Genomic DNA, 11,847 nt, shown 5'->3' with positions numbered 1-11,847 from the left:
CTTTGGATAAACCTTCATTGTATGATTTCTTTTGATCTACCATCACCATCATTTTCCATGTGATGAGTCATTACACAGGATGGAAGTAAATTAGTTCAAGGGCTAATACTGCGCTCCACTATGCCAACTCATTTGCTTTTGCCACCATGGAGCCACTGAAACTGCTGTCCTTATTATCCCGGCTGTGTTCTGTTATTAAAATGCGCTCATTCGACTCTGAAACAAGGACTAATCAGACCAAATGTGCTCGCTGATTTGCAGCGTTACATTTGAAGTGTCTGACTGAAAACGTGTGTGACGGCAGCATCTTTTGATGTGCAGCATCAACCGACGGCATGTCCTGTAAGGCTCCAGCTGTGTTTTTCAAGTCGAAAAAAATGGATTAATTCCATGACTTTTACACACTGTGTCTCGCTCTCTGTGGTCAGGCACGGTCAGAGCAGTGCTGGATGTGAGAAATTAGGTTAAAACCTCTTTATTTATCTGACCCGGTTGGATAGCAGGAGCCTTTCAGAGATAAGCGTGCCTGATGCTCTTTTTTCCCCTTCATTTTGTTGACAGAATTCCTGGGTTTCTCTTTGCCCTGCCTCGTTCCAAAGATTATCTGTAAATGCAGGGCTGCAATCCTCTTTTCCCGGGCACTCTGTTTTTATCCAGGGTCTGTCACAGACTGAGTGTTTTCAGTGTGCTGCTGTATCTGTATGTTTTCCTTTTGGTATACAGGTGTTACCATACTTACATTAGCATGCTCACTCCTGACAAAGTCCTGTCAAAAACTGGAGAAGTGACATCTTAACTCTTGGGAGAAGTGATTTACTAACCCTTTACATACTGATTTTAGGGGAACTTGTCATAAGAAGCACTACTTAACCTGTAAACAGTGGAGTGATGTGACTTCAGACAGAAAGCGAAGCAAAATTCACTTAAACTCAACAGCCGGACTATCTGCAGTCTGTTCATTTGGACCGACTGTACAGACGTTAGCTGTGAGCCAGCTAGCAGTCGACTGTGTGTGCCTACAGTACGAATGCTTTGCTCAGCCTCTGACTGATCTCAAAACTCACCAGGAACTCCAGCTCACTCTATTATTTCTGTCGCTCTCCTATTTCCTCTTCATCTCCACACATTGATGATCTAACACTAAATTCATAAAGCCCCGGGATAAGCTCAAATTTTTTTCTTAAGTTAAAACATTTTCAGCTGGCTCCAGCACATCTTCTCTTGAATGTTTCAACATCCTGGGCTGATTCTCCTCTCTTCACTCCTACTCACGTTTTCTGATGACTTCATATGCAGTTGCACAGCTTCTAAAATTTGCCTCTTGTTCCGTCTTGAGAAACTAATCCCTGGTGGTATCATCAGGGTAATACAGGTTTGGGTTTAGAAACAAATAAAATGAGATAAAAGAGAACCTGCGATGCACACTGGGACCATAAGGGCATTGGAGAGATGAGGCCATTTACCAGGCAGGAAGGGTCAAACAGAGTTACGCTGTTGGGTGCATTATGGGTAATGTTTTTGAAGCTTGGCCCATTCAAGGGACTAAAATTAGGGTTACTTGGCATCTGGTTCTTTGATTTTGAGCATTTTTTTTTTTAAGTCTCTTGTGAGTCCCTCAGCTCTATGAAAGTGCAGTAGTGTATTGTTGGAGGATCCCTGAAATCAGTAGTAATGATCAGTTATTAGTTAGTCATGCCAGCACTTGAGGGGATGTCATGAGTCTGTGAGTCCACCACTTTGGTCCAGACTGAAACCTCTCAACAATTATTGAATGGATTGCCATGAAATTCTGTACATACACCAATGGTACTGTGATGATGTTGAGCAGATATAAACAATACACATGCTAAGTATCTTAGCATTTTCATGGTGAACATGAAGCCATGCTGGAGTTAGCATGTAATTCAAAGCACCACTGTGCCGAATTATTTCCTCGCAGACCTGCTAGCATGACTGTTTACTCTTAACGCTGTTTTTAAGTCACCCCTCGAGAGCTTTTCTGTAGAGCTGAACAATCTGGCACTCACAGCATGTTTCTTTGTAAAATTAATGCTGTTTCAGGTGTCGTAAGACTGAACTGGTTACCATCAAGAGGACAAGGTTAGGTTTAGGTTAACATCATGATCAGGGTTAGAGTTAGGTGAGCAGTGGTGGTTGTATGGTTGTATGCTGTAAAATCTCCAAAAGTCATGGAAACATGACTGTGTGTGTGTGTGTGTGTGCGGGAGTGTGTGTAGGTAGGTAAAGCTTTTCGAGTGCCAGCTCTCGTTGGGCCTGAATGCTCGTCTGTCCTTTAAAAGGGCAAAAACTCTAACCCTCACTCTCTTTTCCCATCTATCTCGTTTCCTCATTACTTCACTTTCTCTTCACATATCTCTTTACGGTTCGACTCACACCTTTAGATGTACTGTATATTTTTTCCCCCTGTGCTCTTACCCTCCTTTCGCTCTCCTCTTTTCTTCTCACCACGCAGACTTCTCTCTCTCTCTCTCTCTCTCTCTCTCTCTCTCTCTCTCTCTCTCTCTCTCTCTCTCTCTCTCGTTGGTGTGGGAGGGGGTCTGTTAGTGAGGAGTGGAGGATCCCGTCAGTGTGAGCGTATGCGATTGGAGGAGAATAATCCTCTGGGTGCTTTGCTTTCTTAGATTTTTGTGAGAGGGGAGTAGAAGGGGTTCTTTGATGTTCTGCGGATACCATTTGAGACCGCAGCATTAAATGCGGCTTTACAATTCCTGTCATATATCCTCCCATCCCCTCCCTCCGCCGGCTTCATGAGTGTTATTGCTCATTTCCTTCTTTTTCTTTAAATTGCACCACTCATTATATTCCTGCGACCCAATTTCCTGCACTTCCGCTCAGTGTTGGACATCACAATAAACACTCTTGTAGTTGTGATTTAGGAGCAGTTAAATCTTCTTCATGGTTGAGCTACAATGGCATTCTGACAGGGCCGTTTAGCAGGGTGCTTAGCGAGAGGCCGATAAGACGTTGGCAGCCACTTGGAATCAATTCGGCCATGCCTTACCCTCGGTAAGCCCACAGTCGCAGAAGTCCCATTCCCATGCGCTTGTGATTAAGCCCGGTGCGTAGGGCTGAAGGAGACATTCAAAAAGCTGCAGCAGACATGCCACATTTGATAAGCCTTTGGTTGGAGATGTATGTATATGAATAACAGTCTCCTCCAGGGAAGCTTCTGCTTAATGTTTCATGGACTTATTTCCTCTGTGCCTCTCTGTCATCTGAGATTTGCTGCTGTCTGATGCGACACACAGAAACATGAGGTGTTCCCTGTGATCATGGCTTCTCTCACACAGAAGCCCGAGGTGTGTGAGGAGTAATAATGGATATACTTTCACATACACACTCACATATCCTGCGTTCGTGTGGCACGGGTGCGGACGTGGACGTAACATATTGAGCACACATTCACTGGGTCACAGCGTGTTCTCACGCAAAGCTCACATGGATGAGACACAGCTGAGGCACACAAACACACACAGATGAGATGTGACATGTTGACTAAATACAGGATAGGATGCACACCATTCAGCCTGGAGTAAAGAATGATCATGCATGACGTGCACTTTCACAGAAGCATGTAGCCTAACCTTTCCCCTGCTGACGAATGAGTCACAACGCAGATGCCAAAGGTGACCTTACTCAGTCTATGTTTGAGACTGGAGCCAAAACCAAAGTCTTTAGCACCACCTCTCCAGACTTTTGCAAACATCTCTGTTTATTATTTGTTACTTTTACTAATTTGTTTAATTTTTTTAGAAAGATTGAGGAGAATTGTACCTATTGAGGCGCACAAACTTCAACCTTGACACATCTTGACTGCAGCATTTAACACACATCTTGTGCCAATGTGTTAACTCATTATATAACACGCGGTATAGAATTGAATATTAATGTTAATGGATTTTGTCATTCATGAATTAATAGTGGACTCCTAATCTATACTAAGATATGGCTCTACTTAGCATGAGAGGACACAAAATGATACATAATGGTAATGTAATCATGAAAAAACATGGTGCGATGGTGTCACACCATCCAGATTTAATGGGAAATCATTTGGCTGTAAATTCAGTGTGTTTTTAATGCAGCTTCATTTACGATCTAGCTGTTCTTGCTTACTTTTTCTGTTTCTCTTGCCTTTAAAATCACTGTTTTATAATTGCAAAGCTCTCTGAGGAAATAAACACAAATGCAACTTACATATTGATATACCCGATGAATATGATTGGCCATACATGATGATGTATCGTATATACGATGGACAGTAATGATTACATAGAGGATTACAGCCAGTAAAACTCCACTGATCTGAGGTCAACTAGTTTTGTGTCTTACTGAGTGGTTAGATTAGCGGTTAGCTGCTGCCAAAAGAGGAGAAATGTGCCTCCCAGTAATTCTGAAGTTGTCTTATTCACAAGTTCTTAGCTGTTTTGTTAACATTAGCCACAAGTACGCTCAGGCCTACATTCAGGAGTCACCTAGTTTTATTTGGTGGGGGCGAACAGTTTGGAGGGCTGTTCACACACCCTCCCATGCTTTCTGCAGCTGGGGCAGTCGCTGGCACCCGCTGCCTTCATCCCCCTAAGCGCAGATTAGGGGGGGCGAAGGCGGACATGACTTCTAGAGAGCTGTGTGCAGTCACTGAGGGTAAGCTAGCTGCTGCTGGATGGTCAGTAAATCCCTCTAAATTGTAGAGCTGCCGAATACAAAAGATGTGACGTATGGGTGTGGAGGATTTGGACTTGTCTGAGGACACCCTGACAGAGCTGGGCTGAGTAATCAAAGTAAAGCGCCCGGTAATATAACATGTTACCTGTACTGCTGATTAGTGATTAGTTTTCCAATGAGTAATGTGTATGAGTAATTGATTATAGTTTTCATGTAAGTTGTCCAGCACTGGTTACAAGTGACAGAAACTAAACTGAACTGAACCGAAAGGGAGAGAAAAAACCTTTTTCAAATTTAACCTGGAATAGTGTGGACACCCAGTGACCCTGATGCTCACCTTTGATGGAGAGGCCTCCAAAGCAGCTCCCAGTGTATGCAGGACTGGATTTCTGCCATCTAGCTGCTGATTAAACTTTGGAAAGATTGAGAAGCGAGTGTACAGATACACAGATATGAAAGAAGTCATCTATAGCTGCAGGTTTGTCAATAAAGTGACTATCATTACCCACAACATAGTCCTGGTTTCAGAGCTCAGGAACCACAGGAACTTTGAGTGTGCCGAGAAGATGAAATGCACGCAGAGAGGACAAAATAATGGAAACACCACCATTATACAATATAATATATAAGAGCCGTGCAGTAAACGCCATTTTACTGAACATTATCAGGTGATTCTGAACTGAATCAACTCAATGACCATTTTCGACACTGCATGGTTGCCAAGTATACTGAATTCAGCAGAAATATTCCACACAGACCACATCTGCACTGTCTCATGTGCTTCTGTGATGCGCTAATTAGTCTTTAAATTAATAGGAGTTGCTCCTGTAACGGCATCTGTAATTGTGATTTACTGTGCTTGGAACAAACGCCATAAAGGTAATGTGAACAGGGGAGAAACCACAAGAATGACATATACTGTGTGTCAAGACTGGAAAAGAACACCAGTGAGGAGAACGTGTGTGATTGTTCACCTCCTGTAGATCTACATGGACCGCCTGTCATCACTATGTCCCACACTCAGATATATAAACTATACACTGAAAATGTGGAGCTCCCTCCACAAAAAGCCTCCGTGTATCATGAATGCCATTCAGTCTCAATCTCAGGCTTCATTCTACACGTGTGGGAAACTAAATCAGCTGTGAGTCAGAGGGGAAAAATCCCCACAACAACACGTTCAAGAGGTAACATTACATAGTAGTTTTCCCCCTAATGCAGTGTAGACGATTATCGCCATGGTTACACATGATGTGTATGTGTGTGGGGGGGTCGTTCAGATGAAGATGCGATGATTATGGTGATGATGATGGTGCTGGTTGTCATAGTTTGTCTCCAGGGCTTCTGCTTTCACATCACGCCCACCATCCTCCGCTCGTGACCTCTGTCACCTCCCCCTGGGCGACACTTGCCAGGTGAGAAAAGCACACAACAGGAATTAGAAGGGCCAGGTCGACTGTACGTGTGCTCCCCCGAGCAAGGTCGTGTTTGGCTGATAAGTCTGTCCTCTTCGCTCATTTTATAAATAAAAGGCAGGTTATTTTCTTCCAACTTAAGTAGGGACGGGGGATGCACAAGCTGACACATAACAAGCAGGATGGAGTCGCTCTAAATGACGTTTTACTGTCTCATCACATTGAGTTAACTTCAACGTCGAACCAGCAGCAAGAAGAATCTGTGTTTTCAGGAACTCAAACTGAATTCCATTAATTTTTAACATTTTTTCTCCACTGTCCGAACAAAGTGGCTAACACTACTCCAGCCAATCAGCAACAGGTGGCACTCATGCACAGGACAGGGGGGAGGGAAGGGAGGGGCAGTGAGAGGGATGCTAAAATGTGGCGTGCTGAGTCTATCTCCGTCATGATGAGCGAGTAGATATATAAAAATATGGCGCAGCCTTAAATTTTGAACCAATGTGTCGCCATCTAACATCAATCTGGACAAAACCTGTGGCTGCCCGCGTATGTTCACAGCCAGAGATGATTTATTGTGATGCTAACTGTTAATAAACAAGAAAACTTGCCCTGGAAGTCACCTTGGAACACTGCTGCACATCCCTGCTGGCAGCCTCCTATGTCAGTGGAACATCTCCAAGACTTTTCTTGCAGTGGCTCATCACCACTTTGGCTCTCTACTTTTCTTTGAAGGGAGAGATGTTGATGTTCACACACCAGAAGTGAACTTTTCAAGATCACAAAATCATCCCACGTGAATCCTTTTTCTCTCTAAGGGTTACAAAGGAGAGAGAACTGCATTAAGGAGCAGCAACCTGACTAAAAATACCTTCGTTGATATGTATCTAGAGTGAAACAGAGCCCCACAGTGCTCTCTGAGACCATCTTAATTAAACCTCCCTCTTTAGTTTTGGGCTATGCAGAAAGATGTTGTTCTCAGCTTCATATCCACTTGTCTTGTGTTGGATCATGTTGATGCCATGTCGGCCCCCGGCTCGTACTAAGTGTAATGAAGGGTGATTATTCGGTTTGAGGCTACAAGAAGGTGGTAGAGGAGAGTACATCCCTGAAGGTTTTTCTAATGGGTAAATACAGACACGTGTATTCTTTAGTTATGCAATTACACAGCAAGTTTCTTTTATTCCCCTGGTATAAGACAAGACACATCTTCTATCATTGCTTCTCTTTTTATGTTGATTTGATTTTCATGTTACCCAGAATTTCGAAGTCCAGACTGATATAGCTGATAAAAACTATGATGACAAATGTTTGATTGCCATAAATTTCATTCCTCAGTGGATGAATCCTGCTGACTTTGATGATCTTCTGTCTTCTCCTGTGGGGTTACCATAAGGATGACATTTCCATCATCAGGATGAAATTTTAACAGTCCAGAACTGTAGGTAATATTAACTGTATTGCAAGTAAAGTTTAACACAGGCAACATTTCATGCTAAGCCTTGACATAATTTAGGTCTTTGTGGGCATGTTAGCATGATTATATTAGCATTTAGCTCAAAGCCCCGGAGTGCTTAATGCTGCGTCCATGTCATATTGGAGTTAGAGTAATTAAAGTCATATTGACCACAGAGAAACATCTGAAACCATATGATTTAGCCAACTGGGCACTTAGTACTGAAGTGGCTGAAAACCAAGCAAATATGAATGCCTCACAGCGGCCAAAGACCATCGATCAGTGTAATTAAACACAGCTTTAATGCACATGACCAACTCTGTTATCATACAACCAATCTTCCCCAACTCCAGTCTCATGCAGTCTTGTTCCACAAAGTCAGTGCTCTGAGCTCACATGAGTCCAAATCCATTCCATCTGATAAACCTTGACGTGGTCTCTGGAGCCTCGTGAACCACATGGTCTCCTCTTTGTGCATGTGATTGTATATGTACATTTGTGGTGTGTGTGTGTGTGTGTCTGAAGTCGCATATGTGCATGTATTCACCTCCACAGAGACCTTCAGTCTGCTGGGCCAAGTGCTCTGCTATTTTTTGTCCACCAATCAGGACTGGGGTAGCAAGACATGTGTGCTAAAGTTTACATGTGAACTGTGCTTGAAGACAATGCAGTGAACTGTCTCAAAAACGTCCTCCTGCCAAAATGATTAATTCAGCCTTTGGGTCCAAATCCATTAAAACGCTGTGTTAATCTTCTGGTGTGGGGGCCAATCAGAAATAGGCCCATGACTTATTTTGAATTTCAAATCTTTAACTATGACTAACTCTTGCATGCTGACTGAGTGATCAGTGGTGTTGTAAGTGTCCTTACATGATGCTGTGTCCCTGGGTGGGCTATTAGAAAACAATAGGCCATTTCATATATTGAGAAAAGCTTGTTTTACTGCCGTCTGCGGCCGTTCAAAGACCCTGTGTGGAAGGAAAGAGAAACACAAGACTCACGAGCATAGCTGCGATGCATCATCAGTAGTTTTGACTGCACAGCCATCAGCAGAAATGGGTTGCTCCACACCGAAGCGGCTACTGTACTAGCGTTAGGATTGCTTTCTGACATACCCCATAAGCAATTTAATTCCTCCAGAGTTACTTTGTGCTACAGTCCTATCCACTTGAGAGCCTCGACATCATTAATCCATTAAACTTTAAATTCCAGAGGATTTTTAGCCCTCCTGCTCCCAGATTAGCAGTTCAGTGCGTTTCTGTGTCAGTTCACTGGGTTGAAATTAATTTCTCGACTAATTTTGTAATTGCACGCCAAAGCTTTTTTATCTGTGTGGAGGATAAGCTGCATCACACTGCCGCCATACTGCAGGCAGGTTGGTTGTTTGGGAAAACTGTGGTTAAGTTCACTCGGCAACGCAGGTTTATTATTACACTTTCAGCATCAATGCTGTACTAGTCTGCTCATAACACCTCACGCACGGGCAAATAAGTGACTGACCGATCAAAGCCGGACGAAAATAGGCATTTTCTATTCAATCTGTGAAATCCAGATTGCAGAATATTGCACGCTGTGACCTGTCACAGCGAGAAAGCCCGCGTCAGGATGTAGACGCTGAAACATGATAATTTGCACAAGCTTTTAACCACTTTCTCTGAATGCCTGTTCTAACTGTGAGTACTGTATTATACAGGATGGCTGCTCGGGATAAGTGCTTGATTCACTGCTACAGCCTGCTTTGCCCATTATGGATAAGCTCCTCTGACACACTGATGCAGAGGCTTCTCCTTTCATATGCTGTCATATGTGTGTATGTGAGTGTGTGCGTAAACTCGCTGTGAACATGCTCTTAGTTCTGTGGGTGGTGTGGGCTGTAATGAGGGAGGGGGGGGGGGGGGGCTGATGTGGGCACATGTGCGATGATGAGTGACTCTCAATCCTTCTCTCTCTCCCCCAACTCCTCATCTACAGCGTGAGTCACTGTGTCTCCCTCGGCGCCCGCCACTCTCCAAAGAGGATGTAGACACACACACACACACACACACACACACACACACACCAATGACAGTTTTGTGCTGGCACGGGACGGCTGGACACTGTCCCCGCTGATCACCCACCACGTCTGACATCTCTGCCTCTCAGCATGACTCGAGTTCACAGGGGTCGGGGCCATCACACGGGCACACCGCCCCAAAATCTGGGTGTCTCCTCAGCCGTGGATCCACCGGCTTTCATCCTCTGAAAGACATGACAGCGTTTGAAATGCACATCGCCGCTGTTGTGACACTGACTAGAATTACACTAAATTACCAGTTTGTAGTGAGGTGTAATAACAGCATTGCTAGTCATTGTTCCCATGACGCCGGCTGCGCTGCTTCACTCATATGAGACCCATCTGCCGGCAGAGATGTGCAGTTCTGTCTTACAAGGCGTGCGTGAACATGAGGTGCGCCCTGTTATCATGTCTCACTCACACACACACACACACACACACACATAAGCGTGCTTGCCTGAGGTGTGATAGTCGTGATAATGGTGTGTCTTGCAAACCCAGTCATCACGTGTCACTTCTGACAGTCAATGCTCGCCTCCTCTACTCGCATACTTGCACCCACCATCACAAATACGTGATTGTTGTCACAAAGGTATGAACAACAGAAAGGAGAAGGCTGACAGGTTGTGATGAGGAGTCGTGTTGTCTTCTCATGCAAGACATAGAACTCAGAGGCACATGCTCCTTGGATATTTAGGAGTATCTTGAACATATTGAAGCCACACTGTGAAGTGTGTGCGTCCCTTCTTAGCCTCTTTCCTCGGATATCTTTCGAGCGCATATCTTTCACACAAACAGACACAAAGTTATCATCTGTTGATAATGCACATGGCATGATCTCAGGTCTTGGGACGACTTTCTAAGCTGCCATTTGTGGAGCCAGTGCCTGGCGTTGTGCAGTTGGTTAGAACAGTGTTTTCTCTGCCATCATCCCTCGTCATCCCTAATCCTGTGACTGCAGCTGTGCACACAATGGGTAATCCCATCATGACTCAATTGTGTGTGGAAATAAAGACACACGTTGGCTATGGAGAGGAGAGTTATTTGTTAGAGCTCAAAGGGAACAGGGGCTGTTGTTGTGCGTTCACTGGGGATGGGTGAATAGTATTAAATGTTCACCTGCCAATACGTCTCTGCTTGGATGGGGTCCATCGTGGCTCCTGCTGCTGCTAGCAGAGTAGGGAAGGGTTTTACACCGTGAAGCGAACGTGTCACTCTTTTCAAAGAATTGGAATTTTTGGAAAATACAGACTAATGTGCATAGTGTAAGGCTAACAATACACCTCACATGGCAACCACAGGCTTTGCTCGGGGTGAGAGAGCCTTTTATCCGGTCTAGCCTTTTGCAAAATGTGTTATTGAAGAGACAGACAAAAGTGAATTAGAATATTTTTGCTAGCAGGTTATTTGCTCAGGGAAAAAAAGAAGTCCAAACTGGAGCCGGTAATTGCAATACTGTATCCGACAATTTCACAGAGGGATTTCCTGTTTACAGAGGGCTGCCACGCACAGCTTGAAAGCTCAGCGCAACCACAGGCTGTCTGTGTTGATGCCTGTTTGTGGTGTACGGAGCCACTGACCATGCTTGTATGTGTCAGCCTGCCGTGGCCTCTATTTCTGCTCCTGCTTCACTGCATTCTGTGCACTGGCTCAGATAATGAACAGTCCAACCCAAGGGGGACGATTAGCTTCTTAATGTGTCTGATCTGATAGACGTTTGCTCTGGTGAGTGGAAATCCTGTGGAGGAGTGAGCCCTGCCACGCTAAGGCCGTCGCAGCCTATGAGGCTGGCACCGTGACACAGAAAGGATCAAACCTAAAACACAAGCCTTCTGTCTGACACTGTGTCTCTTGGCTGTACAAGGAACATGAACCCCGCTATGCATTTGGGATTTGCTGTCTGAAGATTTCTGCAGAGTGCACCCCCACAGATTCCCACTGCACTTAACACTCGAAGGCGGCAATTGCCTCAAGGAGTTGAAGCCTGTACCTTTGTCTGAAACCCCCTTGACACACCAATCAGGCAAAGAGGCAGGGCAGACGCTTGGAATTTTAATCAAAAAGAGAATATTGAATTTGTAGAACTTGAAAATGTGCCTCTCAAACAAAATGCTCCCAACCCTCTTTGATATGGAAAGCTACCACTCCTCCCTCCCTCCCTCCCTCCTTCATGAATTAAATTATTTTCCCTGTCTGTACAGTTGAATAGCCCAGGGCACTCTGACCCTCATTACATG

The sequence above is a fragment of the Chaetodon auriga genome, chromosome 12 (assembly GCF_051107435.1).
Source record: "Chaetodon auriga isolate fChaAug3 chromosome 12, fChaAug3.hap1, whole genome shotgun sequence".
NCBI classification, from domain to species: domain Eukaryota; kingdom Metazoa; phylum Chordata; class Actinopteri; order Chaetodontiformes; family Chaetodontidae; genus Chaetodon; species Chaetodon auriga.
The sequence above is the reverse complement of the archived record's forward strand: the minus strand, read 5'-3'. Positions refer to the sequence as shown.